Source organism: Phocoena sinus, chromosome 3 (genome assembly GCF_008692025.1).
Source record: "Phocoena sinus isolate mPhoSin1 chromosome 3, mPhoSin1.pri, whole genome shotgun sequence".
In the NCBI taxonomy this organism is placed as follows: Eukaryota; Metazoa; Chordata; class Mammalia; order Artiodactyla; family Phocoenidae; genus Phocoena; species Phocoena sinus.
In genome coordinates, this window is record NC_045765.1 from 83,946,001 (window position 1) to 83,971,938 (window position 25,938).

General features: G+C 38.1%; 1 protein-coding gene across 3 annotated transcripts in view; it reads right to left on the reverse strand.

Moving 5' to 3' along the window:
* Positions 1 to 24,943, reverse strand: part of FER (FER tyrosine kinase) — a 477,424-nt gene extending 452,481 nt beyond the window's left edge. The window contains exons 1-2 of one of the 3 annotated variants that reach the window (XM_032625918.1): positions 24,487 to 24,943; positions 9,254 to 9,399 (exon numbers count right to left, since the gene is read on the reverse strand). The gene's annotated coding sequence lies outside the window, so the exon portion shown is untranslated. The remainder of the gene's footprint in view (positions 1 to 9,253; positions 9,400 to 24,486) is intronic. The other 2 variants (XM_032625922.1, XM_032625921.1) reach the window with 2 other exon arrangements.
* Between the last annotated feature and the right edge of the window lie 995 nt (positions 24,944 to 25,938).

A 25,938-nucleotide genomic window follows, 5' to 3' on the forward strand; every position in this document is an offset into this window, starting at 1 on the left:
GTTAAATCACAAAGACAACATCATTCATTATCAGTTAATATATGCTGACCTTGACCACCTTACAGATATGGTATCTAAAACTCCTCCAACACTTTCCTTATTTCAAAGTGTTGCTTTAGCTTAATTTAAAATAAAAGTTAAATTCAACTGAAACAGCACTAGATTGGCCAGACAGCCTATGGGAACAGCATTAATAGATAATGATGTTTCATTGAGAGAGAACACTGAATAAAAGCTGTGTGAGGTTATAAACAAATGAACAACATGCTTGCTTTTAAATTAACTGGTTTTTTTTAATTTTAAAAATGTATTTGAAGAACTGATATTTAAAATTATTTGGGCAGAGCAGGATTATTAACAGAATTTTTGTTTATTTGTTTTAAGCTATTATATAAATCAACAGGTATTTATTCAGTAACCATGGGAGAGATACTGTTAGGGATACAAATATAAATAAAATCCTGGATTACTGCCTTCAAACAACTTACTGTGTATTAAGAATAAATAGACAAGTTCACAGGTAACAATGACACAATTCGTTCAAAATTCATTCAGCGACAGAAGTGAGCACCTATTTGCCAGGCATATTTCTCAGTGCTGGGAATATCAAGATGCATGAAATTACAGCTCCTAGTCTCAAGAAGCTCACCACCTACTAGGGTTAACAAATGTGGAAACAAACAAATGCCATATAATTAAACAGGTTCACAAATACAAATTGGTTATGAGCTCAGTGGGGATACAGGGGAAGTATGTACCACATTTCTAGAGACAATCAGGGAAGCCTTCACAGAATATAAAAGCCTGAGGTACAAAGTGCTACAAAGACACAGAGAAAGGAAAGAGCACAGCTGAGCAGAGTACTCAAAAAACCTTTATTAAGAAGAGAAGATCATTTCACAATTATATGTGTATCATGCTCTACACCTTAAACTTATACAATGTTATATGTCAATTATCTCATTAAAGCTAGAAAAACTATTTTTAATCAAAAAAAAAAATCTCTGGCAAGCCTTGAAGGATAGTCATGAAAGGAGCTCATGTACATGCATGTCTCTCTGCAAAGGTGTGTGTAGAGGTGGCTTTGGAAACAGTCCTGGGTTGAAATCCTAACTCTACCATTTCATAACTGTGTAACTGCGCATTTTAATTAACCTCCTAAAAGATCGGTTTTCTTATCTTTAAAACGGGGATAGTAATACCTAGTTTGCAAGGTTATTGTAAAGATTAGATGAGATAAAGTATTTAGTGTGTCTGGCTTTGGAGAGACATTAAAAAGCAGTCATTGCTAATAAAGCATGAGAGGGAGAGAGAACCCACACAAGAGAGAACATAGAAGAGCAAGTGATGGAGGAGGGCTCCTTTCTAAATACAAGTTTGAACATAAGCAAGGATACACAGGCGGAAAAATGGGGAACATGTTTGCGAACCATGGCTAATTTGAAGGAAAACAGGGGAACAAAGTTAAAAGGATTAAGTGCACAATGCATACTAACTTGTATGCCCTAAATTCTCAAACTATAACTGTTATCCGGACACCTCTTGGCCTTTTAACTCTTCCTATATGATCAATTATTATAAAAGAGTTCAGTTTTCAAATTAAGGCCAAATTTTTTTCCTTCAAGGAGAATAACAATGCAGGGAGAAGTAAAAATAATTTCAAAATCCATGTGTACTTTCAAATAGGCTCATTAAAGGCACACATATACTAACAGAATGGCAACAAACAAGGTTTCATCAGATATAAATTATATGAACTAGGCCAAAGCCAGTCCCTACTCTGCAGTGAGAAAGCCTGTCAGAGAGCCCATATCAGGCCAACTTTGTGCCACTCTTTAAAACATGGAGGAAAGTCAATTTCATTCTTGACTTTTTTGTATAATTCCATCTTTTCCCAAAAGGCAAGGCCTAACTCCCACTCCTGTCCCATCCTTCTCTATAGTCATGCTCCAACAAATCTGTTTTCTTCCTAAATTGTTCTTCTAGAATTCCATTCAGTTTGTAAATAAACTTCCCTAAATCTCTACCCTTTAATTCCCATCAGAAACCTGGTTCCCCCAAAACACAGGCTCTTACGTGGAGACTACACCTTCCCTACATTCCACCACCCACATCTATGGGGCTGGGGGGGGGGCGGCAGGGGGGGATGAGGGGTGGGTAACATTATCCTGATTCCCTAGTGCCATTTCCAAATCACTGCTCTTCCAATCTTATTCAAAAATCTCTTCTCCTTTGAAATTTACACCATTCAGATCTACCAGATTCTATTCCACCTTGCTGTTATTATTTCCATATCTGCCTCTCAGTCTCCACTTGCTCCCAATCTTATTCTCCAACCCAAGTCTTACCTTCATCCATGGAGATTTTAACCTCTGTAGTCTTTCTCTTCTCCAAAGATCCATTCAATCAAGTCCATTTCAACTACCCATTGCTACTGGCCATAATCTGAATCCAAAACTGTTTCATCTCTGCAATGGTAAATTTTACTATTCTAGTTCTAGACCATAACCTACTACCTTCCTACTCCCCTCTGGAGTCTAAACTGCTACTATATCTACTCTTTGACCTCAAAATGATCTCCAGTCACCCACTATTTCCTCTAAAATTTATCAGCTCCCCCTATATTCTCTCCCTTCTAGGGTAAGGATGTCACTTATCATCCAGAACTAGGGTACTTTTCAGAGTAAAATGAGGTGCTATTCTTCATTATGCCAGGACTACAGGTGTAAACCTGGTCTGTCCTGGACAAACTAGGACATAGAGCCCTCCTACTTCTTTCCCTACACACTGTGAATCAACTGACCTCCCTTAACTTTCTTTCTATTGTACTTGTCCTAAAAACCTCCAACTCTTAATCAATCCTTCTTTCTTCCCCCTAGCCACTTTTTTTTAAAGCTTCACTACCTCTTACTAGTATTTCAAGACTGTGCTAAGATCACCTCCACTAGGCAGCCTTCTCTTGCCTCTGCCCTTTGTTATCATAACATTCAGGAATGACAGTATCCTATTCATTACTGCATCCTCATGTTTCTCATACGATGTCAGGCATATATGTATATTCCCATGGATGTACTCCATGAGCCTCAAAGTTTGACTCTAATTATCTCTTATGTGTTTATTCTGAAGTGCATCATATGAAAAATGATTACTTTTACAATTTCATAGAGATTAAACAAGTCAAAGACAGCAATTACACAAATAAAAACTAGCAAGTATTTTCCTTAGCATGAGCTTTTTAAATTTATCTTCCTCAGATATTCGATTAACTCTGGGTTTTGCCTGTTACTCTCTGCTCGTGATTCTGTCCTCTTATGTTTCAAATATAAAGTCACATCAAACAAATTTTGGAAGTACATGAAGTATAAGTAGAAATGAAAGGACAAGTAGGAAAAGCAAATTTCAGAACATGTATATCAAATGATCCTCTTTTTTAAATTATACAAATATAAACACACGATTTTTAATACAGTTGGCCCTTTATATACACAGGTTCCACAACCATGGATTCAATCAACCGTGGATGAAAATATTCAAGAAAAAAAAATTCCTCAAAGTTCCAAAAAGCAACACTTGAATTTGCCACATGCCAGCAACTATTTCTATAATATTTATATTGTTTTAGGTATTATAAGTAATCTAGAGATGATTTAAAGTACAGGCGTACCTCGTTTTATTGCACTCCACTTTCTTTCACTTCGCAGATAATGCGTTTTTTACAAATTGATGGTCTGTAACAACCCCACATCGAGCAAGTCTATCGGCGCCATTTTTCCAACAGCAGTTGCTCACTTCATGTCTCTGTGTTACATTTTGGTAATTCTCTCAGTAATTCAAACTTTTCATTACTATTATATCGGTTATAGTGATCTGTGATCAGTGATCTTTGATGTTACTACTATGATTCACTGAAAGCTCAGATGATGGTTAGCATTTTTCAGCAATAAAGCATTTTTTAATCAAGGTATGTACATTGTTTTTTAAAACATAATGCTATTTATTGCACACTTAGTAAACAACAGTACAGTTAAACATAACTTTTATATGCACTGGGAAACCAAAAATTTATATGGGAAACCAAAAAATTAGTGTGACTTGCTTTACTGCAATATTCGCCTTATTGCAGTAGCCTAGAACCAAACCCACAATATCTCTGAGGTAGCCTGTACATGGGGGATGTGTGTAGGCTACATGCAAACACCATGCCATCTATATAAGAGACTTGAGCATCCTCAGATTCTGGTATCAGCAGGGGGTCCTGCATCACTGATATCCCTTGCAGACACCAAGGGATGACTATATACGTTTTAAAAGTTCAAACTGACACACATCAAACCTTTAACATTAGCTACCTCTGAAGAATAAGAGTTAGAATACTGGGAAGAATGTCACTTTTTATTTTATGTATCTCTAGTTTGTACTTTTATAAGAGGATATATTCATTTTATGATGTTAACAAAATTTAAAGAAAAGACTCCCCAACAAGTTTTTTTTAAGACTGAGGACTGAGAAGATAAAAATCAAATTTCAGAGATGAATGCTTCACATTAAAAATTATTTCTCCTTCATGGGACTACCCTGGCAGTCCAGTGGTTAAGACGCCATGCTTGCAATGCAGGGGGCAAAGGTTCGATCCCTGGTTGGGGAACCAAGATCTCTCATGCCACACGGCGTGGCCAAAAAAAAATTTATTCCTCCCTCAAATATAGTTAATTTATTTTTATTCAGAAAATGACAAAGGTATTTATATCACGAGACAGAAAAATCTCCCAATTGTATTCACGTAACAGAATCTTGACCCCTCTCACAGAATGCTTCTGGTTTCCAGGGAACAATTTTATCCCTGTCCCATATCCCAGGCTCCTGAACCAAAAGTCTCATCCTTCTCTATTCCCTCATTTTTTTCAGGTTTTACCTGAACCAATTCTAGCTCTAATTCAGCACCTCAAAAATAAATTGATCTAACCACAGGTTGAACCATTTCTGTAGTTGCCCAGGAAAGGAATCTTTGTCTTTTTGCTCTGTCTTAGTAAACACCTTTCATTCATTTATTTTATTTATTTATTTATTTTTATTATTATTTTTTTTTTTTGCGGTACGCGGGCGTCTCACTGTTGTGGCCTCTCCCGTTTTGGAGCACAGGCTCCAGATGCGCAGGCTCAGCGGCCATGGCTCACGGGCCCAGCCACTCCGTGGCATGTGGGATCTTCCCAGAACGGGGCACGAACCCGTGTCCCCTGCATCGGCAGGCGGACTCTCAACCACTGTGCCACCAGGGAAGCCCCATTCATTTATTTATTCATTAGTCATCCAATAAGTACTTTTAAAATGTCTACAATACGCCAGACACTAAGTGAAGTCTTGAGTACAGAGATAAAAAAGTACTGGTCGCAGCCTCAGGAAGCTTATTAGAGGAAAGGAAGAGTTCTAATACCTAACAATAACTGCTCTAAGGAATCCCTGTACCACGTATAGTAAAAACACAGAAGTATAATCTAATCCTGGCTGAAGGAAAAGTCTTCATAGACATCCCTAAAACATCCAGAGTAGTTCCTTCCTCACTGGCACTTTCTTCCTTTCCTCTCAACCAAAATATGACTCTCCCCACTTGGAAAATACTGCTTAAAACTTACCTCCCACTTCCTCCCCACAAAGCTCCACTTGTTCCTAAATGCCATGTAATTCTTAAAGAAAACCAAACAAATCTGTGAAACTCAAAAGCCAGCAAGGAAGGAAGAAAGAAACACTCACTGAAGGCCAGCCCTACACAAGTACCACAAAGAGCAGGTACTTAGATCTTTTCTTATGGTGCCTAGCTCCAATTGTCTCTACTAACTTACTTATATATCATTTGCATTTCAATCTACTTCCCACTTGAAATTGTGCATTTTTCAAAGATGAAGACTTAGACTGCTACAGCTTTGTAACGTCCACAGTGACTACATATATATTCCTAGGTATAATCAACTGGCGAGGAGGTGGGAGTGGGCCACTGTAGGTGGGGGAATAACTCCTGCAGACTTCAGTTGTTTTAAATGAATTTCAATTGCCAACTGGTGCCAGTGGGTTGAATACAACATAAATTTCCCAGTTTTTTTTTTATCTTTAACTTAATGCAACCAAATGTAGAAACCTCAGCCAAAGTATATTTAAAGTTGGATTGATGTTTTTCAAAAAAAGCTTGGAATAAACAATTTTATCTCCAGCAACCTCAGAGAATTGGAAGGAAAAACCAAACTGCAAATAAGTTTTGGATGAATAGTGTTCTCAGAAACCAGGCAATTCTCAAGAAAGACATTAAGTATACACAAACTATATATTTTAAGAGAAAATACAGATAGATAATGAAAAACAAAAAGAGGTGGGGACTGTTCAAGATTAAAAGAGAATAAAGAGATAAGAATCAAATACAGTGCATGAAACCTGATTGAATCCTAAATCCAAAAAACTCAAAAAAAAATGTTTAGGGACAACTGGGGAGATCTGAATATGGACCATTATATTAAACATATTCTTAAATTAATGTTAATTTTCTTATATAAATATTGATATTATAATCATGCAGAAAATTATCCATATTCTTAGGAAATGCATGCTTAAAAATTTATATTCTATATTTATGTATTATAATATAAATATAATATATATTTTTAATATAGTTTCCATCAGTTTTTAAAATATATATATAGATAAAGAGACAGAAAATGTAGCAAAAATTAACAGTGAGTGAATACAGATGAAAGGTGATATGGGTGTTCATTGTCCCGCATTTTCCATTTTTTCTGTAGCACTGAACATTTTCAAAATGAAATAATGAAGGGGTGGGAAGATGGCTTGAGAAGATGCCAGCTTGACAGAAGCATAAGGGGTAAAAGCAGCACTAGCCACAGCAAACTTGAAAATCAACTGTGTGATCTTGGGCAGGTCATGGAAGCTCTCTAGGTCTCAGCTGGAAGAAGAGGAAGTGAATGATCTCTAAGGTAACCTTCCAGCTGCAAAACTCCATTATTCAACTACTTCTTCTCAGCTCTAAAACTCAAAAGATAACCATATGCGAAGAAGGAAAACTCACAGGACTATAAAAAAAAATAAAGTATTTAAAACAGCTAGCCAAATGCTTGTCACAAACAATAAATATTAACTCCTCTCTTTTGAAAACACTGTAAAAATTCTTCAGCAAAAAAATACAAAAGAAAGATATGACTACTAATTAACTTAGAAAAAATAAGTAACACAGAAGTGCAAAGGTCTACTTTAATATCTATTCAATTTCTATTGAATTAAAAACTATGTGTTTGCACCTAAAGTAAAGCAAAACAATGTATTAACTAGTACATATTACAAATTTGTCAGATGCTTTTATTTCCAGCACTAATGTTATTTGTAGCATTATAATTAATTTCCCTTTTGGTAAAACAACTAATCCTTGAGATAATGGGAAAGATAATTATCTAAAAAGATTCTGTACCTGATGCTAGCACCCACCCAGTTGCTCAAAACCCAAAAATCATGGAGTCATCCTTGAGTAACACTCTTTCCACACCAAAAATATCCATAGATTTTGACTAAAAAAAAGAAAGTCATCTCAAAGCCATCCATCTCGCTCTTGTTGCTAGCATCTTAATCAGGGCACCACTATCTCTCACCTTAGCTCCTAAAATTGCCAGCTTTCAGTCCCAGCCCACTTAGTCCATTCCTCACATAGTAGCTAAAACAATGGTATCATTTAAGAACAAAACAAACTACATGCCAAACCCTTCAAAGCCCTGAATATTTCTATAACTTCTTCCTACCCATCTCCATCTCTCCTACTATGTCAGCCACAATGCATTTTTTTAAATTCCTCAAATTCACCAAGCTCTTTACTCCTCCAAAGTCTTTGTACCCACTATTCCTTTTTTTTCTTGTTTTCCACCCAGCTTTATTGAGATATTATTGACATATAAGATATGTAAGTTTAAGGTGTACAATGTGATAATTAGATGCACGTATACATTGTAAAATGATTATCACAATAAAGTTGGTTAACATCTCCATACCTTCACATAATTACAACTGAGTCTGTGTGTGTGTGTGTGTGTGTGTGTGTGTGTGTGTGAGTGGTGTTGGCATTTAAGATCTACTCTCTTAAAAACTTTCAAGTATATAATACAGTATTTTTAATTAGATTCACCATGTTCTATATTAGATCCCCAGAAGTTATTCATCTTATAGCTAGGAGTTTGCACTCTTTGACCAGCATCTCCCCATTTCTCCCATTTCCCAGACTCTGGCAACCACAATTCCACTTTCTATTTCTATGAGTTTGGCTTTTTAAGATTCCACATAAAAGTGAGAACACACAGTATTTGCCTTTCTCTGTTTGACTTATTTCACTCTTCCATTCCTTCAAATGAGAATGCTTTCCCCACCAAAAATATCACCACCACCATGCCCCCCCCACCACACACACACACCCTCCTTGAAATAGCTCCTTCTAATATATAGGTTTCACCTTAAATACCAACTCCTTAGAGGAGTTTTTTGTGACCACCCTATCTGAAGTAGCTCTGGCCACCTATCTCCAAGTCATTTACTTTCCTTCAAAAAATTTACTGCAATTCATAATTATTTTGTCAGTGTAGTTCTTAACCTCTCCCATCCTCTAGAATATAAGCTATAAAGATAGGATATCCAACTTATCCATCATTATATCACCAGAATCCCCAGGAAATTCTCTGATCCTTAATACAAGACTATTAATGTGCATCAAATAAATGAATAAAATAGTAAGTGAATATAGGACTATATTAGATAATGGACTAATAATGCTATTAATGGAAATACAAAAACCAGAAGAAGAAGTAAGTGTTTAAGAAGAAAAATAAAATACACTGAGTTTGGTACAAGGCAGTTGAAAATATGGGACTGGTGGGCACACAGGTCGGGAAAGAGATACAGAGTTGGCTTCTGCTGACTGTAAGTGTTAGTTGAAAAAAATAATAACTAAATCACAAATGGAATAGAATGCAGTAGGATAAATGCCAAGCAAAAAAATAAATAACACAAATATAAAATGATTGTAGCCTGCCTAGGTAGGAGAATAACATAAAGAACACTATAAAATTAAAACAAGTAAAAACTGTTTTCACAGTTTCAGAGGAAAAAAAGTATATATATATATATATATATATATATATATATGTATTAATATATGTGTGTGTGTATATATATATATTTATTTAGTAATTTACTAAGAAGAGTAAAGTAATCCTACCTTACTACTATTCGTTGCTGGTCATATCTTAGCTAAAGTAGCAGGTCCATGTTGAAGGATTACACATTAGGGACGAGGAAGACACTTGAGAAAACGTGCAGTGAAGTCTCACGGGAATGGTCATATGTCTAGGCAGAAAACATGAGCTGCAAGAAGAAATTCAAGGAGTCAGAACTGTTCACTACAGAGAAAAAGGTAAAAATGGACACATGGAGTATGGTAGGCTCCTACTGGAAATCAACTTTGGCAGTTCATTACGCTCACGACATTAAAAATCAGGATGCTATGCTTACCTAGCTTGTCCATCCCCTGCTTACTCTCTCCCCTTTCTTGCCACAACTTTCCCAATAAGTAATGCATTTTATCTTCTCCCTAACCTATTTCCTCAGTTTTGAAGAGGTAATTCACGTTTTTCTCCATTTTCACAGCATAAAACTAATTTCAAATTTGAAACACATTAGAAGAAGCAAAATTTTAAATATTTTATATATAATATGTTAAGATATTACAGCCTAAAGAAATAATTAACTATGTAAGAAAAACTTTGTCAAAGGCTGGGAAGGTTTGGGAAGGATTCTCCTGGCAAACACCCACTTTCTTTGTCTAACATGATTCGGTATGCCAAAGCATGGCTCTGATGTTGGCTGCTCTCATTCAATCCTTGAAACTAGGAGAATTTCTTAGATGTTCCTTGGTCACTGGCTCTCATCTTTACCACTGATGTTGAATGTGCAGTTTACAGCCCTGTCACAGTTTCTCATTTTTTGCCTCATGCCCTTATATTTCTAACCCTGACTTCTTGGTTTGTAATCAACTCTCTTCTTTCAAGCTCCTCTTTCTGTTTGCCTATTCTGTTTCCCGTCATTTCCCTTGCTTCCTTGACTTTCGCATGAATCAGATGACACTTCATAGATGTTACCAAGAAATAAGATTATTCCTTTCTTTCTGGTCAGGAAACTAACCAAACACAGTACATCAGGAATATCTTCCACGTCTCCTACTCTTCTAAGCTTTTTACGCATTTCCAAAAGCATTCCTTCTTTGCCCCCTAACAAGCATTTTACTCTTCTAGATTTGACAAGGTTCTCAATGCTAGAATGGGTTGGAAATCTAATCAACATACAATGAAAGTGTTATTACATTCCTCTTCTTCCACTAAACTGTAACGTGATTAAGGACAGGGATTATTATCTTAATACAGCCAGCATCCTACACAATACCTGAACGTTATAGCCACCAAACAAGTGGCTACTGAATGGATGAAATTCCAAGGGGAATTATGGCTTTCGCTGATTTGTACACTTTGGTGTAAAGTAAGGCTTTGACAAAAGTTGTCAAAGCCTTAAAATGATATTTAAATATGGAAGTTTTAATCATGACTTCTATACTGCTTTCAATAGAGTATCTTAAATCAAACCTCCAATATTAAACAGTACTACAGATTTCCAAGAAACAAAATGTAGTGAATGTGTACCTAAGTATACACACATATGTTATCTAATTCCACTTCAAACACAGACCTCAAAATTACTGGACAATCTGTTTAAATTTTTTTCAGCTTCTCTTCTCTATCAGCAAAGGAACTTGAGAGATGTCTAGAATTCCATATTCTAGTCTCTCACTATGATACAGAAAGTTATTTTCAAAGCCTTAAGAACAAGAAAGACAACTATTCTACTGGGATTTCATATCCAACATTGAGCAGTGGCAAATGTCTTGCTTAAGGAAGATAGTCAAAGTACATAGGTATTACTTATGTAACACTCTCTAACTCAAGTCTTTTCTACAATTTTTATTTTTCAATGAAAAAAATAATATTCCACTTGAAATAGTTTGAGTTAAAAATAAATAACAGCTTTCTCGGTAGTATCTCTAAATGGAACATTTCCTTATTCAAATTACTATAAACCCGTGAATAAAATTTATATTCCTTGTATTACTTCAAAGGTATTATCATCCTTAGCAGAGCTCAGCAAAGGTTTCTACAGACAAGTGAAAATGTATAGTAACTACTATCTAGTGCACCTTAATCATTTCCACCAACTTGCTCAATTATACGGGCTACCATCTCGAACTCACACTCACAGCCAAACATAGTTCCTATTCCCTGAATGTGCTTCTCATTATGACTAGGACTAGGGTGAGACAAGAGAGGTGCCCAGGGTGCAAAATTTACAGAGACATTTACTCTCAGGGTCATGCAAGTGTCACCCTGCAGTTGCATGACCCTAAAAGTGAGTATCAATGTACACTTTGTGTCCCAGGCATCTCTTTTGCCTCACCCCAGTCCTGGCCCTACTTCTCCTTCTGATCTCTACTTCTCCTACTTCTCCAATAAGTAACATCCCAATTGTGATAAACCAAAATCTAATTCTGATAAACCAAATATCTAAAATCAAGCAATGAATTTAAATTTAATTTTATATCCATTTAAAATTATGTTTTCAAAGAAAATTTCTTATTCATGATGTGATGTTAGGTGATAAATAGATCAGGCAGGAATGCCTACATACAATAAGAGTCTAAGCTTTCAAAAAAAAATGAGTGTGAGTTGCATGTGAGTGTAAGTGATGGACCTGTGTTGTTTTCAACTCCCTTCCTTTTGGTAGCAGCATTTAAATTTTCTTCTGTTGAACCACCCTTCTCTATTGTCAATCACTGTAGTTTGCGTGGCACTGATCCTTTCCACTCTCAAGTTACTGGAATAAACAGGAAGTTCCTGGAATAGGTGCAGGTGGGATAGGCGCCCAGGCCTGGACAATCAGCATATTCCCTGCCCCAAGCAGTGGCTCAAGAATAAGCATGTGACCCAATTGGACCAATAAGACTCAATCCCAAAATTATGCAGAACCTAATCAGAAAGAAAACTTTCAGCTGAGGTTGCTAAACTGAAAGAACACAGTAAGTACCTATTTGACAGTGAGCCAACCCAAAGAAGTGCCATGGGATGACAAGAGAAATGAAGAAAACTTTGAAAACATTTTATCTCTAGATTTAATCACGTCTGAGTTCAGGTGAGTTCAGATGTAGCTGCTGGAATGCAGAATTATTAATGGGAAAGAATTCTCTCTGGATTTCTCAAGTTCCTGCACAGTCAGAGCCTTCTAAGCAAAAGGTACTACAAGGGTATTTGCATAACAGACAAACTTAGAAACTAGAAACAATATTTCCCTAAAGACAGAGACCTCCAATGAGAAATAAAGCCCTTTGGTTCCCTTCCCTGTAAGACATTTACTTATATTTTTTAACTTATATTTTTTGTGTTACTTCATTTTTTTTAAGCCTTATTTATCTTAGAATAGATTTGGCCTTTTTTTGATATATATATAAATTTATTTATTTATTTTTGGCTGCGTTGGGTCTTCATTGCTGCACGTGGGCTTTCTCTAGTTGTGGCGAGCAGGGGCTACTCTTCATTGTGGTGCACGGGCTTCTCATTGTGGTGGCTTCTCTTGTTGCGGAGCACGGGCTCTAGAGTGCAGGCTCAGTAGTTGTGGCGCACGGCCTTAGTTGCTCCATGGCATGTGGGATCTTCCCGGACCAGGGCTTGAACCTCTGTCCCCTGCATTGGCAGGTGGATTCTTAACCACTGTGCCACCAAGGGGTCCCGTTACTTCATATTTTTTATACTTATATTGACTTACAGTCTAGGTTAATAAATCTAATGACACTTTCCCCCTCTCCCCTACAGAAGATTTGCTAAATGAGTAATCTCTCTCCCTCTGCAGGGTGTTCTCATCAGTGCTTTAGAATTATCAATTACATGATGCAATAAGCTATTTTGGCTTATTTATTAATTCATTCAACAAATATTTGCTGGAAGGCTACTAAAATATGTGTCATGAATTTTCCTACACACACACAACAGAGACAAAAATTCCTGCCCTCATGGAGATTATATTCTAGAGAGAGGAAAAAAAATATAAAATAAGTAAGTAAAATACAAAGTGCTAAGTGGTGATAAGGGCTATAAAGAAAGAAAAAGCAGGAAAAGGATAAGGGCTATAATGAAGGAAAAGGTGGGAAAAGGTAACAAGTATGGGGGAGGTAGGAGATTTCAGATTTCTGTTCGGTAATCAAAGAACTTACAGAGGAAGTCCTATTTGAGCAAGGACCTAGAGCAGATGGGGAAGTGAGTCATATGGATATCTGGAGAAGAGCATTCCAGGCTGGGGGAACAGTAAGTCAAAATACCTACTTAAGGAAGACCAAGGAGGTCAACATGGGGTGAGCGGTGGAGACAACAGTAAAATCTGAGTTCAGAGAAAGATCCTCAGGAGGGAGGGAGAGCAGGACCACAAAACTAGCTCATTTTAAGGACTTGAGCTTGTACTCTGAGTTACACGGGAAGCTGGTGAAAGATTCTGAGAAAAAGTGATGTAATCTCTTACATTTCAAAAGAATGTTATTAAGTATTCTGAGGCAAATATTCTGAGTACCAGTAGTAGTGGGGAGACTTGCTAGGAGTTATGTAGAAGGAGAGAGAAGATGGTGTTGAACCAGAGTGACCCAAGTAGAGGTGCTAAGAACTGGTCAGATGTCAGATATATTTTGAAGCCAACAGAATATACTGAAAGATTGTATTGGGGAGGTGAAAGAAAAAGAGTCAAGGATAACTTTGAGGTTTGGGGTCTGAGCATAAACACAAATGGAGTTGCCACTTACAGAGATGGGAAGGATTGATTTTTTAACTGAATTTCTATCACTGGCATACAAAAGAAGACTGACAAATATAAAAATTTATGCTGGAAATCAATAATTACAAATGACAGCCCTAAAATGTAGAACTGATTGAGTTAATAAAAGAAAATGAAGGGAATCTGGTATCCCTGTATTATAGGGTGAGAAGTGACCAATCCATAATAAGCAAAACGTCTGGTAAATTCCCACCTCAAAAAAAAAAAATCAGACTACTTGCCTAGCAAGGATGGAACTGAAGGGCACTTAGTAAAAATGTCAGGATGCTGGTATACTGCCTACTATGCAGCAGTCTTCAGTAAGGCCCCTCAAAAGAAAAGCAAACTTTGAGTGAAGTCTTAATAAAAGGAAAATCTTTTCAGTCTTTCATTACAAATTCAAGATGGCTGATTATCTTGCAATTTACATGGTTGAAAATCAAATATCCCTAAACTAAAATTTGGGTCTTTAACCACACAAAATAAAAGGTGGGGAAAGCCTGGTGCTCTGGGCTCCTCCTCAACCATCCTAGCCAAAAATATATTTACAGCCTGGGAGCAGGAACAAACCAGTTGTGCACCGTTACTTCAACAAGTTGCTCTGAATGGCCTAGAGACAGAGGCCAAGATGAAGATTGAGAAGCCTAGGATTTGCTTGATTCCAAACCTCAGTACTATTGACATATTGAACTGGAAAATTCTTTGTTGTGGGAGGCTGTCCTGTGCATTGCAGGATGTTTAACCGTATCCCTGGGCACTACCTCTACATGCCAGTGACACCTGCCTACTCACCCCACCACCCCCTATTGTGATAATAATAATGTCTCCACACATTGCCAAATATCCCGAGGTAAAAATAAAATAAAATAAAATAATGTCCCCTGTTGGAGAACTACTCACTGAGTTAGGGTGGCAAAGTTGTTTAGAGATATACCAGGGCAATAGTTTGATTCAAGGACTAGGCTTTGGGCTTTGGGTACTGGGGAGACTGTTGGTCAAATACAAATAAATCAAAAACCTACTAAGTTTATAAAAAGTTGTATTGACTAAGAAACTCCCAACAAAGATTTGTTACTGCTCAGCCCTCAAGATGTTCTCCTGGACTCCAAGCTCTCATCAATAGCAAAAGGGCTGCTAAAACTGTGCAGGCCCCAGTAAGGGAATTCTTCTCAATACCCATGTTGGCTGTGACCAGGAGGAGAAATAACAAAGATCTTCCTGGGTGGCAGAACAAGAGACAGCCATATTGGCTAATCAAAAATCTTATTCCACTGGGCTTCCCTGGTGGCGCAGTGGTTGAGAGTCTGCCTGCCGATGCAGGGGACACGGGTTTGTGCCCCGGTCCGGGAAGATCCCACATGCCACAGAGCGGCTGGGCCCGTGAGCCATGGCCGCTGAGCCTGCACATCCGGAGCCTGTGTTCCGCAACAGGAGAGGCCACAACAGTGAGAGGCCCGCATACCGCAAAAAAAAAAAAAAAAGAAAAAAAAACTTAGTCCACTGCCCAGGCAGAGTCCTTGCCACCTCTGACCAATGAAATATGTACAGATCATGGATCGGAAAATCTCTGTAGGTTACTTCCCCTTTTTTTCTTTTCTAATTAAGAGTTTTTATTGTCCTTATGTTATTTTCCTTCTATCACCGAATACTGGCTTTATTACAATTAGTTATATTTATGATTTAACCATAAGTTTCTCGACCCTGAGACTGTCTTTTCAAACAGAACTGAGAGAAATTACCCAGCGATTCTAGACTTAAAGTTTGATGCAGTAATTAAACAAGTCTTTGAGTTGTCTTCCTCTGTTGGGGGTCAAGTGCTAAATGCACTGGAAGTTTTAAGTGAAACACTGCATTATATTAGATGAGGGCATTTTTTCAAGGGTTTATATATGAGGGAGGACATGGATGCACACTAGGAGGATTACAGTGAATGTCTTTTGGTTATGCCTGTCCAGCATCAACTCCCACTTCCCATGGTAACAGTACCTTCTTTCTTTCAGTGAACACCAACCCTGGCTCTCAGTCCACAAGGTTCAGACCACGTGGCTGACCACACTTCCTATTCCCAGTTCCAATAGTTAACACCTGATCCAGACCTGGCCTATCATCATATACTATTCCCCTGACCACAGGATCAAAGATGGACACATGACCTAACTCATTCAATGAGATGTAATCCCAGGGCTTTTGCTAAAACTATGAGTAGGAAAAGTGTTTTTTACGTTGGGCTTGCTAAACTGAAAGAATGTAAACCATCAGGGAGCTCCTCATGGAGAAATCCTACCTGAGAGCATATCTAACACAGGAGAAAGCCACTGAGTTTGCTGAGGCCATTGAGCCCTTGAATCCATCCATACCTAAAGAGAATACACTCCTGTTTGTCCCAGTGCCCTAAGATACTGTGAGTAGGGGTTTAGTCTCATGCAACTGAAAGGTATTACAAAATCTAGTATCATTACCAGTTAGACAAAACTGGGGTTAGTTTTCAAACCAAAAAAAAAAAAAAAAACTGAAGATATAAGCATTAAATTATTTGCCTAAATTCATACAACTAATTACAGGTAGCACAGATGCAACCCTAAATGGGTCTAGCTCTAATAGTCATGCTCTTTCCACTACATCTACTCTCTCTCTCAAGAAAACAGTCTGAAACTTCTCTACGCTTTAAAATTATCTGTAGCCATAAAGTAAGACCTTACATGAAGTGAGTATTCTACTAACATTTGTTGAATAACCAAAAAAAGAAGAATCTCACACCTTCTTCCTCTCTGTCCCATTCCTGCAACAACTTGCCTCTTGTATAGCATAGAACATTTCTGCGTTATTTTTACAATGTAAGCTGCCTTAAGGACATGTAATAGCAAGTGTCTCTAAGCTAAGTCATTTCAATTTTAGACTGCCAGTTTCAGTGATGGGGTAAATTGGCTCCAAAATATTAATAGAACATCATAACCTTAGAAAGAGGCCATCACCACTGACTAGCTACTATTGTTATAATTAATTGTGAAACTCAGAAAAGGACACCCATATTATCTTTTAAGTGAGAATACTATTGTCTATTTTAGTATTTTAAGATACTTGTCAGAATGACATTAACTTCTAGAAAGTAGCAGCTATTTACAAATAGTCAAATCTCTTTCAATATTATTGTTGAGTGTGAGAGAGAAGGGAAATGGGATAGAACTTATGAATATAAGACCCCTGACATTTTCAAGAAATTTAAAAACCATGAGAATTTTTGACAGAGCTGAAACATTCAATAACAATGCTCCACAAGGCAAGTTTTGTTTCCCTAGAAGGTGTGGTAGATTGATTCACATCCAGACTCACTGGATTCAACATTCCATTTTTAAACATATTGAAAAATGCCTATTTTCTGGCTAAGATCTACCACTTTCTTAGGCCTCTACTTTTTCTTCACTTCTAGCAGCTGGCTTTCTTTTTCAGGAAAATTTTTACAAAGAAGCAACATTTTATCACTTGACAAAAGTTATTATACAGGATAACTTCACACTGAGAACAAAGTCAAGGTGAGATGTAGACACTGGGCAGTTAGGTGAGGTCATGCATATCTTAGGGTTTCACTTCCAATAAGAGGAAATTATTTCAGCAAAACTTCAAATACTTCAAAATGGACTTTTAGAGTCACTCCCAAGTAATTGAAACTGCTATTAAGTCCAGGACTGCTAATAGTTCACTATGTTTAGACTTTTATCATTTCATTTATTTGAGATTTAGCATATCAAAGACCTAAATTTAAATCCTGGGTATCACTTTATAGCTAAATCTCCTTGGATATGACCTAAGATTGGTTCCAGATCACAAAAAGAAAATACAAGCTACCCAATCTATAGGGCTGTGATGAAAATAAAAACAAATGTACAAAAATGCCTAACATTTTTAGCAGGCACTAAAGAAATGTCAATGCCCCTCCCCCATAACAATATCTGAATTCATGTAATTTACTCAAAAACCTTTACTGACAGAAACTGTTTCTTCCTTAGAAATGTTGAGGAGGGGATAAAAAAGGCCTATGCATAAATAATCATAATACAATATATTATATATATATACACACACATAACTATTGGTAAGAGAAAGAAATCAGCCTCCTGCTTTGCAAAAAGTTCTATTATATATAAATCTAGATGAAAATTCTCATCCTTTGTCCAACATAATTGTTTATAAATAATCAGGATAATGATCATCAAGTTATTTGTCATTAAAATTTATCTGATACAATTGCACTGTTCAGTTCCCTTTAATTAATCTACTATTGCCAATTTATTTAATACATAGAAAGTAAAAAGGCCTGACAAAGTGATGGTACTTAACCAAAATATATAAATTTGCAGTAAATTCAGAATGGATAAGAAATGTGACAGTGACTGGATCAGTGTCATTAGAAAGTCCACCATACACCACAGACTGTATACTAAAACAAACAAAAAGTTTATGCTTAAAATGTTTCCTTTGCTCCTACCAAAGCAAAATTTTAAAACCTTACTGAAAGTTGAAATGATGGCTAACTTGTATATGAATGTATATAGAAAGCATGTGATTCTGAAGGAAATATAATTCAAGAGAAAGTTAGAGCACTGTATAAACATTCTCACGAAGTAAGAAGTCATGTGGCTGCTAGGGTGGCTACTGAACCATTTGTTACCAAAACTGAATATTGGTAGAAGAGTCAAATGCATTATTCTTGGTATAACGTGAAATTAACAAAAAGTTCCAACAACTGACAGGAGAAGCTTGGGAAATCTTTCCAAGCTGAAGACATACATAGAGTAGAAGGGACACAAACTCCTGAAGTGTCCAACTCCTGTCAAACCATGACCAAGAAACAGCAGCAAGCAGCAAGCATTACAGTGACCAACAACTAAATTTTCAACTTTGTGACAGTGCAGCAGGCTTTGCGATTAAGCCAAAAACACTCTTGTTCTACAAACCCCAGGGCAAAAAAGCCAACAATAAGAAACTCTGCATGTATACTAATGATGTAATGAAAATCATCCAGCCTTCATTTTAGAAGCAAAAAAATTGCTTAACAACTTGATGAGAGCCCTGTTTATAGAATCATTAAGGGTCTGAAGAGATCAACTAAATTTTTCAATTAAATCTGTATTTTATGAAGGTAGTTATATCCTAGGTCCACAAAGATTTCAAGAAATACCACTTGCTAATGCTAAGGGTCTAATGAACATAGTTTTCCTAAGTCTTCACTTCAAACTGTATATTATACATACTACTTCTATGTAGGATGAACTATTCAAGAGCAATTTCATTCACAGAAATGTAATTTTAAAGAAATTTTTCTGACTGAGCCACTGTAAAGAGCATTTTTATATACTAAACACCTAGAATATAAATATTCTACTATTTAGAGTTTCCCCTTTTCCTAAAACCATTTGTCCCACTATGGAAATACGTTTTCTGCAAGTAAAATAACTTATACTGGAAAACTAATTTCAATTTTTCTATGATAATGTTATTTTATTTACTCTGACTTTAAAATATAAGGCTCTTCACTATCAATTACATAAAATTAGTACTCTTCTTACGTAAGCATTACAACACTGATAAGAAAATGTGAAGAAGCATTCGTTTCAGGAAAATGCAGAAATAACTTGGGTCTCAATGATAGTACTATAAGGTGTGTCTCAAGTATTTGTTACTAATAATAGTTATTTACCTTTTTTTTAATGACTCACTTTTCTCAATAAATCAGAGTAGATTCAAGTTTATCCCTATAACAGTGTCATTCTCAATCACTTGCATTCTGATATGCTTCCTAGAGTGGAGAGGGTAAGATGGAATTACAGAGGGCATACTAGAAAACTACGTATTAGAATATGTCACACATGTACATATCTTGTACTTGGGTGGAAAAAATATTGAGAATCATTGACTTAGATCACAAAATCTTTGTTTTACTGCTGGATGAGACAATAAGGACTACTTAGTTCCAATCCTTTTTCCAGTTCAGTGCTTGCTTCACAACACCCAATAACTATAGGCTGGTCTGTGCATTTAAACTATAAGTGTGTGTTCTTTAAGAATCAGAACCCCATACTTACTGAACACACATTTTGAAATAGGGATATCTGTAAAATGTTGCTCCCTAAAAAACAATCATATAGGAGATTTCTGTAGGAGACAGAAAACTTTCAATTAACAGTTTTATGTATTATTACATTTGAAAATAAAGTTTAACTTTTAAACAGATTAAGTAAATGTAATTTAAGGCGGCAGGGAGCATTAGAGATTTAAGAAGGTAACAGTTAGCTTTTCTGTACCACTTTTAAGCAAATATTTGTGGTTCAAAGGAAAAGAATTCAGGGAAACCATCCAACAACAGATGATAATCTAATGTGAAAGAAAAATAATTCAGGAATTCAGACAAACTGGACATATTTTGAGGTAAAAATCAGTTAAGGTAAATTTCTGATTATTGCTACTGAGATACAGTAACCCAAGAGCTAAAAAAAAAAAAACCCTGCTAATCTGAGATATTTCTAATTATTTGGTTTGTACAAATGTAAATATCATTCAAGTAAGCGTAATGTACATTATTTTAATTTCCAAAGTCTAAAACTTAGGGACTTTTAGGATCGTAGAATAAACACAGTAATACTAGAAGAGATGAAGTGAAAACTACCATGAAAGTAACTGAATGTGAATGCTGAACACTCCCTAAATTCAGTCATTTTACCTCAATTGTCTCATTTCTTCTTCATAATGACCTTGTGAGGCAATTATATCATCCCCACTTTACAGATGAGGAAACTATGGTTTAAAGAGATTAAGAAACTTGCCCAAGATCCCACAAAAGAAAATCCTAATTTCTGACTGAAACCCAGACTATCTGGCTCCAAAATAAATGACTCTTCTTTTCACTATACCCTGCTATCTCACAAGAAACACACACATTGAACTTTTCAGTCTTCTAATTAAAACCTTCTAAAGGAGGAGACAATATTAAGCTTATAGTGAATGGTGATAATGTATAGGCTAAAAATTAGTCATAGTTTGATAAGTATAAATGAATATTTAGGAAATAATTCCAAATCATGCATGACATTAAATTTTTTAAAAGCTGAATATGAAATATCGCCCCCAAGTAGAAAAATCCGAAAACTTCTGTAGAAAGGCACTAAGTAAACTTCATCTTACCTGGACACTTTGAATTCCAAAGAAAAAACCTGAGAGGCTCCATATTTTGTCAGTCATACAGCAGTTTCATATGGTCAACTAGGACTATATTTATACTTAAGAAAAAAGAAAAAATGGGTAATTGCTTGGGTCTGATTCTTTTGTTCTGACTCTAATCTGTCCTCTATTGATTATTTTCCATTTTTCCTCCAGATTTTGGAGCCTTCTTCTAATTTAGGCTAACTGAGTCTCAAGTTCAGGAACTCCTCCAAGTTTAGATGTAAGTGCTGACACACTGCAATGAAGACCATAAAATTGCAATGATTGGTAGAGTGTTACAGAAGAAACAAAAGTTTCAGTTATTTCAAAACATTAACTATCGTGGAATTACTGATGACTTTTTTTCTGTATAGTTTTCTGAATTGATTTTAAAGCATTTAACTTTTATAATAAAAACAGGAGAGCAAGAAAAAAGGAAAGAGGGAGGAAGGTGGGGCGTGGGTGGGGGGGAGTTGGAGCTTTGATTAAAAAGTATCTGAACATCTTATTCCTTCCAAATTTCCAAAACTATGACCTCCTTGTTCCCTTCTATCTCTCAATGGCATGGCATAAAAATAAACCACACATAAGCATGCCAAAGTCAAATGAGATATGGAAAAATAATAATGAGGCAATCCAAAGATCTATAAATTCTGAGACATAGCTCAATTTCACTATTTCAGAAATTAGTTATTAACTGAGCAAAGTATGAAAAACAGATTTAGGACATACTAAACCTGAAAAGCAGGATTCACATACTTAAAGAAGAGTGCAGGAATTTCCTTAGTATGGGAAAATTATAAATATAATATACACATATGTGAATTAATTTATACCAGTTTCTTATTCTTTTTATCACAAATTGAAGTTCTGTATTAAAATACTCCTTAGGCAACACCATGAAACAACATGCAAGATAGTTTTGAGCCCTATCAAAATTAAATTAACTTAAAGCTCTCTAAATTACTTCATTTTCCATGGAAAAGTTATACTAAAAGAAGTTCACATTTGTAAGCTTTCTTTTTCCATTACAAAAACACATTCTTATTCCAAAACAACATACATAAGATTGACCCAATTTATTAAGTATGTTACCAAAACAGTGCATAATTGATAGTCCCTTCAATCTGTCTTCAAAAGAAGACGCTCATTTAAAAATCAAGTAGAAAACTACAATCTATTAACACAAGAGTCCAATTTTAAAACAAGACTTTTATTTGTATAACAAGTTCATTAGATTTTCTTTTTTTTCTGATTACCAAAACACAGTTAACTCACCAAGGCCTTGATTTACAAAGATAATGACTTCCTACTCACAGGACTGCTTTATAATAGTCTCATGGAATTCAATTACTACAGTTTTTATAAACACTATTACCATCTACGAACGGAAATAAGCACTTTACAATATTTTGGTTTGATACATATTTATGCTGGTTTTCAAACTTGATAATTTCAGTTCCTCTGTTCCTTAGTATATGCCATGTAACAGCTGTCCTGAAAATGTTATTTCTGTGTAGATGGTGAGTATTTACAGCACAACTGAACCTGCCTACATTGTTTGAAATTTTTCATAGTGAAATACTGGAGGAAAAAAAAGGCAAATGTGAAATGTTCACAGACCAGAGTTATAGCTACATTAACAGTTGAAGATGAAATGAAAAGGAAGGGTCTACCAAAAGCCTGAATTATTCCTTCAACTACTGACATCAAATTCTGAAATAGTGCAGAAGCTGCATTAACCGGACCCTAAATAATTTTACATGGTATATATTTAATGCTGCCAACCATCAGTATGGAAGAGAAACAGATCTTCGCCAAACGTCTTTCATGGAAGAAACTGGAGAAAGGTTTCCAAGTATGCCTATGTACTACTCCCTTAATATACTTCCAGTACCTTTGAAAACAGTTCACTTGGCTCAAGAGAACTAGCAGAAAAGATTCCCCAGATCACAAAACATACACTGAGCCCTCCTTTGCATTCACTGACAAATGTGTGGCTCTTCACAAGTATGTCTTCCTAAAGCCCATATAGGTAGATACACCAGGACAACACTACACAGTGAAATAATTATACTTTGCAATAGTTTTTAAAAATCCTGTCCCCATTCCATAGGTGGAAAAGTACTTTCTAGTCTTTAATCACTAAAATAGATATGGTCTATTCTTATTGATTTTTCTGTTACACTTTTATATTGCTGTTATTCCATTTAAGAAATTTTTTTAGTATTTTAAAACATCTGGAGAAACAAAAAAAATGGCACTACACCCAGAGTAATTTATGTCAAATTTACAGTGAGACTACTACGAATATATGCAGCTTCTTATGAATTAAAAAAGATTAAGGTTTTTTAACCATAAGGCAATCGAAAATGAAAGTGCCAGCCTTAATAAATTATTAGACATTACACTGCACAGCACTATATATCAAAATCACAAATGTACACACACACACACACACACACACACACACACACACACACGGGACAGCTTCACAGTTAACTTGTGCAAGACGTACCACCCTACCAAAACCAACTCAATTAGCGTGTTTCAGAAAGCTGATCCTAAAGGAGACTAACCAGAAAGCTGACCCGAAGGTGACTCCAAACACCTCCTCAACCGTAAATGGCAAAGAGAACAGAACAGAAATTGCCCCGCCTGCGCTAGCTTCACACTATCTCTTGAGGGTCACTCCTGGCCAAGACAGGAGTAGGGACGGAAGGTGGGGGATAAAAGCAGGGGGTGGGGAAGCTGACACGAGAGAAGAGCTGGGGGCGGACTGTGCCGGTCCAGGGAGACCGCAAGGCCCCAGCGGTAGGAAGGGGCTGCGGGGTTAACACCTAGGGACTGGGGGTGGCCGCCCAGCCCGAGGCCCGCGCCGAGGGGATCGCGCCGAGAAAAGGGGGTGCGGGCGTGATGGGCGGTGCCCACGGTACTCCCAGCACCGCCCCACACCCCGCAAACCCCGGACCCGGCGACTGGGCGGAGCCGTCGCGCCCGCCTCAGCCCTCTCGCGCCGGCACCCGCCCCCTCAGCCTCCAGTCCCGGGTGGGTGGCAAGGGCGGGCCTCGCCCGGCCGGGTGGGCAGCCCAGCCCAAGCCGCAAACAGGAATATGCCGCCGCGGGCGCAGGATGGACGGGAGACCCCGCAGCCGGGGGCAGGAGGCGGGGGATGGCTGAGGGCGGAGAAAGAGCCCTCGGCGCAGCCGGCGCAGCCGCCGCAGCCAGGGCAGAGCCCCAGGAGCCCCACTGCGGGCAGGGAGTGTTGCCCCATTTCTCGGCTGGCCTTCCCAACTCTTCCCCCCGCCCCCGGCGTTGCCCCGGGTAACAGCGCCTGCCGCGGGTGGCGCGAAACTCACCTACCTAGAACCTGACAAGCAGGAGCCCCTCAGACACGGGAGCCAGTCGCCACCCCGCGTCACGGGGGCCGCCACAACCAATGAGCGCTGCTGTCACCAGCCCCCGCGGCCAATCCAGCTGCACTCCGGTCTCCGGGCACCCTCGAGGTCTCAGCCAATGGGCACCCGCAGAAGGCGGGCACTGCCTCCCGACCCCCAACCCCCTCTTCCACCACCTCCCAGGAGGCGGGGCGCGGCCGATTGGCCTGGACCCCGGAGGGGTGGGACTCGGGCACCAGGCCCGGTGGGCGCGCGGACCGGGGGCTGCGGGCGTGGCGAGGGAGGCGTGGAGCGTCGGCCGACGCCCTCCAGGCTCGCTCCCCAGCTTGGGTGGGGTCGCGCGTCCCTCCTGGTGGCTCAGCTCTCTTCGTCCCTGTAACTCGCTCCTCTCTAGCCGGTGTCCAGGGCTGGCGGGGTAGGAGTGTGGGCGGGATGCGGCCGGAGGCGGGCGGCGGCGTCACAGGAAACTTTGGGAGGCTCGCCTGGCCGCGGCCGGGAAGTGGCCGGGCCGGGGGTGATAAGATGGGGCCGCCTGGAAGGCACTACCCGGCGGGTCGGCAGCCGGAAAGGAATTCGGAGGGTGGGGACGGAGACGTGATTAAAATGTTAATTGTGCCGCGGGGTGCTGGGTGATCCCGGGAGCTGAAATCTCCGGGAACGGAAACGGCTTTGGGGTCGCGGACCCTCCACCCCTAAATACGCATCCTTCACCCCTTCGAATCAGTCACTTTTACTGTATATCTTACTTGCATCTATTGTAACATTGATTCTTTTAAACTAGTTTTCGGCTTGAAGTGCCTGAAAGGCGGGAACAGTGTCTTTCTCATTCCTGTAATTCCCAGTGCCTGAGACCTTCTTTAAAAAAAAGGTTAGACAATGCTGGAATTGTGATGGATGCTATTAAAAAGTGTACAGCAAGTCCTGTGAGTAGTCTCCTGTAGTAAGTTCTTACCTCTTCCAGAGTCTAGCATGCGTGAAGAACCGAAGTTGGTTTGCTCGTCCAGTGAGGGTTGTTTCTGAAGCGTCCTTCACCAAAAGAATTTAGTGGAAAATGAGTAATTTGAGCTAAACAAAGAGAAGTAGGTGATCTGTAACAGTATGATAGGTGTTACTAGTCACAATTGCAGGGTATGTTTCTGTAGCCGACTCTTTAAGGCATTGTATCATACATTGCATTGGTTGAACCACATTCTTTGCCTGGAGCAAATTCTAAGGTCAACCCTATCTCGACCCGCCTCCTCCAAAACTTGTGTATTACAATGGGAGCCAAAGAAGAGTGAATAATTAGTTCATAATTAATAATTTCTAAACAGAGTAATTTATTTTACTGTAGTGAACGCCCCTACACATAGACAAATTTTAAACGGGACTTTTCATGTCTACTCTTTTAAAGAAACCAAAACGTGCTGTAAAGACA